This window comes from Electrophorus electricus, chromosome 5 (genome assembly GCF_041902795.1).
Source record: "Electrophorus electricus isolate QZ-2024a chromosome 5, ASM4190279v1, whole genome shotgun sequence".
NCBI classification, from domain to species: domain Eukaryota; kingdom Metazoa; phylum Chordata; class Actinopteri; order Gymnotiformes; family Gymnotidae; genus Electrophorus; species Electrophorus electricus.
Window position 1 is genome coordinate 297501 of NC_137501.1, and position 5000 is coordinate 302500.

Below are 5000 nucleotides of genomic sequence, written 5' to 3' on the forward strand. Positions count from 1 at the left end.
CACCTGAAAGCCTGTAAAAAAAACAGAGCAGAGCCATGCCATGTGTGGGTGTGTGTGTGTGTGTGTGTATGTGTCTGAGATGTGTGTGTGCTGATGGTGATTGTCTCCTTCTTGTGCAAATTGATTCTATCCTAATTGAGCGCTTTAAGAATCGATTAAAATGTGCAGTGCAAACACACTTTAAGATCTGTCTGAGACGGCACCTGGCATGAGCACCATCTCACACACACACACACACACCCTGCCAAGACTGGCATACCACAGACTGTTAAAGGCCTTTAAAAAGAGAGACAGAATGAAAGAGGTAGAGATCGTCATGAGTGAGATGATGGAGGTGTGTGGGATAAGCTGGTGGACCACACCACGTGGTCAGCATCACTCAAGATAATGCCTTCATGTGCTTTTATCATGATGTTATTATGAGTTAATGTATTTTTATTGTGACATGCCTCAGAGCCTATTACAGCCACTCCACAGCATGTCGGACAGCTAGCACGTCTGATTACCAGCTCTGACTCAGATATGTCCAGCACATCTGATTACCAGCTCTGACTCAGATATGTCCAGCACATCTGATTACCAGCTCTGACTCAGATACGTCCAGCACATCTGATTACCAGCTCTGCCCCAGATACATCCAGCACGTCTGATTACCAGCTCTGACTCAGATATGTCCAGCACGCCTGATTACCAGCTCTGACTCAGATACGTCCAGCATGTCTGATTACCAGCTCTGACTCAGATACGTCCAGCACATCTGATTACCAGCTCTGCACCAGATACATCCAGCACGTCTGATTACCAGCTCTGACTCAGCTACGTCCAGCATGTCTGATTACCAGCTCTGACTCAGATACGATCCCAAGCAGAGCAGCTCTGGTCCCCACTACCTGTTCATCTCAGTGAGCTTCATCAGATCATCGTGCTGGTGAAATAAATTCTGGAGCATGTGCACATTTTGGAGGCGTGTCATCAGTACTCTTGAACCCAGCAAAAGTGTTCTGTCTTCAGTCGGATCCTGCTAATACCGACCGAATAGATCAGCCAGTCCCAGTGATACTGGTACCTGCCCATCCCTAGATTAAAAGCAGGTACTGCCTGCCAACAGGAAAAGGCAAAGTATCACAAAATTGTAGCTTACCACAGAGCACCTGGGCAGAGTTTGACAGATTTAAGTTACAGATCATTATATCTGCACTATACCTGCAGCAGGATGAAATTAAACAACAAATGTATTAAAATTTAATTAAAGACAAATAATTTTATATAATAAGCAAACAGAAATAATTTTAGAAGTTTAGAATGAGTGATCTTAACTGTGAGTCTGGAGTGACTTTGTGAGTCTGGAGTAGTAGAAGAAACATTTTGTAGAAAATATGAACCCAAAAGTGACCAAAAATTAGCAACAAGATCCCCACACTCCCTAAATTCTAAAATGATAAAAACTATTAAAAAAATATGAGAATAAGGGGGAAACACAGAACTCACATAGCAGAGAAAATTATCTGTACCTGCCATAAGACAGACCCTAACCCTAACCTAACCCTAACCTAACCCTAACCCTAACCCTAACCTAACCCTAACCCCTAACCTAACCCTAACCTAACCCTAACCCTAACCTAACCCTAACCCCTAACCCTAACCCTAACCCTAACCCCTAACTCTAACCCTAACCCCTAACCCTAACCCCTAACTCTAACCCTAACCCTAACCCTAACCTAACCCTAACCCTAACCTAACCCTAACCCCTAACCCTAACCCTAACCTAACCCTAACCCCTAACCCTAACCCCTAACTCTAACCCTAACCCTAACCCTAACTCACATAGCAGAGGAAATTATCTGTACCTGCCATAAGATAGACCCTAACCCTAACCTAACCCTAACCCCTAACCCTAACCCTAACCCTAACCCCTAACTCTAACCCTAACCCTAACCCTAACCTAACCCCTAACCCTAACCTAACCCTAACCCTAACCCTAACCCCTAACTCTAACCCTAACCCTAACCCTAACTCACATAGCAGAGGAAATTATCTGTACCTGCCATAAGACAGACCCTAACCCTAACCTAACCCTAACCCTAACCTAACACTAACCCCTAACCCTAACCCCTAACTCTAACCCTAACCCTAACCCTAACCTAACCCCTAACCCTAACCTAACCCCTAACCCTAACCCCTAACCCTAACCCTAACCTAACCCCTAACCCTAACCCCTAACTCTAACCCTAACCCTAACCCCTAACCCTAACCCCTAACTCTAACCCTAACCTAACCCTAACCCCTAACCCTAACCCCTAACTCTAACCCCTAACCCTAACCTAACCCCTAACCTAACCCTAACCCTAACCCTGCCATAAGACAGACCCTAACCCTAACCTAACCCTAACCCCTAACCCTAACCTAACCCTAACCTAACCCCTAACTCTAACCCAAACCCAACCCTAACCCTAACCTAACCCTAACCTAACCCCTAACCTAACCCTAACCCTGCCATAAGACAGACCCTAACCCTAACATAACCCTAACCCTAACCCTAACCTAACCCTAACCCTAACCCCTAACTCTAACCCCTAACCCTAACCTAACCCTAAACCCTAACCCTAACCCCTAACTCTAACCCTAACCCCTAACCCTAACCTAACCCCTAACCCTAACCTAACCCTAACCCTGCCATAAGACAGACCCTAACCCTAACCTAACCCCTAACCCTAACCCTGCCATAAGACAGACCCTAACCCTAACCTAACCCTAACCCCTAACTCTAACCCTAACCCTAACCCCTAACCCTAACCTAACCCTAACCCCTAACTCTAACCCTAACCTAACCCTAACCCTGCCATAAGACAGACCCTAACCCTAACCTAACCCTAACCCCTAACTCTAACCCTAACCCTAACCACTAACCCTAACCTAACCCTAACCCCTAACCCCTAACTCTAACCCTAACCTAATCCCTAACCCCTAACTCTAACCCTAACCCTAACCCCTAACTCTAACCCTAACTCTAACCCTAACCTAACCCTAACTCTAACCTTAACTCTGACCCTAACCCTAACACTAACTTCACCGTCACATTTTATGCTCAAATTCTTGTATATTTGTCTTATATTTTATTATGAATACATATTGTCCTAAAATCACAAAAAAAAGACAAATGTATTCTTTTATTTGTTCATTCTATATTGTTATTTAAGTGTTGCATTATCAACAATAATTCAAACTACTTTAAACTGCACATTTTTGGAAGCAGGGCATGTGGCAGACCCCTGTGTTTGGATGTGGTGTAGATTGCTTCCTGTTCCCTCTTCTGTCTCGCTGGATTGGTGTCCTGCTGAGTCCAGACCCCTTTCACAGCAAATGTGTGAAAAAACAATTTAAAATGGACGCTGCCTGCTGATATAGCACAGGGACTCTGGTGTGACACTCAAAGCACACACACAGCAGGGGGCAAAAACATTCTACTACCCGATACAACACCGAGTCCTATTCCACAACACATTCTACTGCCCCACACAACGCAATCTCCTGCCACATGCAACACTGAGTGCTATTGCGCAACACATTTTGCCCCCTGACAATATGCCCTCTCTGGCCTGTTGCCTTGCATTTTTTTCCAGGCCACATAATTCCACCCAGTTTTCTCACACGTGTCTAACCCCACTCACAACACAAATCAAAGAATATGCAAACCATATGCAAATCATATGTTTGTATCCTCACATACACTGTTGTTCTGTTTTTTTGTCTTAACTGTCTCAAAGGAAATGTCACCAAATCATTCAGGATGTGCACAGAATTGTGTCTGGTGTCAACTCAATTTCAGTTTCTCCATTTCATGATATAATGGATATTCGATACACTGCCTCTAATTCATCCATTAATCTCCATGATTTTAATTACCTTTAGAGACCAGTGGTGAAGACATCCTCCTAATGCCACTAGTGTTGGGCCAGCATGCTAGCAGAGGTGGGCAGTAATGTGCTATAGTTACTCTGTGACATTTACTTAAGTAACTTTTTGAACAAATTGTACTTTTAAGAGTTGTTTTAAAAGAGGGTACTTTACACTCTTACTCGAGTACCTGTGTGAAGTCAAAAATGTACTTTTACTCCATCATATTCAACGTTCCACCTGTTACATTTTAAAATAATTTTACTTTTTTATGTTTTACCACAATCCGTCAAGTGTGGGAGGGTTAGTCAAATCTCTACAGATGAACACTCAGTCAAATTTCTAAAGATGATCACTGAGTCAAATCTCTACAGATGAACACTAAGTCAAATCTCTAAAGATGAACAGTGAGTCTCACCACTTTACTTCAATAAGTTACACAACTGGACAGCAGACCAACATAATGAACAGAGAACAGGCACATTTGCCTGCTTAAATAACATTTATGAAAAGTAGTTTTCTTTAAGGCTCACATATCTTTGTGTCTCATAATACTCTGTTTATTAATATGACAGTAAAGTGTGGTCTGATATCAAAGAAAGTCTAAGAAAAATGGCTACGTAGCACTAAACTATACACAGCAGAAAATAAATACAGCATCTGAACTCACGGCATGCAGGAATTCACACCCCATACTGAGGCATATTCTAGATTATAAAAGATTATGCAGGATTACAGGTTCTAAAATTCAGGTTTGTTGCTGATTTTACATATTACTATTTATTTCAACCACATGCAGGTGCAGTTGTTCGCTAGACAAGGTAGGATATCTAGCCAGCAGGTCTGACTGATCGGTCGTCTAATCGCAGTGTAAATATAACGAACAGTAAAATGTCTAGTAAGTGACATTCGGCAAGAGCTCGGAAAAAAACCCAAAAAACTGTATTAATCACAAAGTGATCACCAAATCCAGTGTGATGCTTGTGACGTTGAAAAAATTAGTGTTAAAAGTGGGCCAGTTCTCGCCTGAATACCTGAGCCAGGGAATCCAGTTCTATTTTGTGGTTTTCCAGAACCAGGGCCATGATTAATGCTATATAGTACAA

The 5000-nt window shown here is 42.7% G+C and overlaps 1 protein-coding gene across 4 annotated transcripts in view; it reads right to left on the reverse strand.

Annotated features, from left to right (window-relative positions):
- Window positions 1-5000, reverse strand: part of LOC113587019 (transmembrane protein 132C) — a 166374-nt gene that overhangs the window by 123771 nt on the left and 37603 nt on the right. The window lies entirely within an intron of this gene.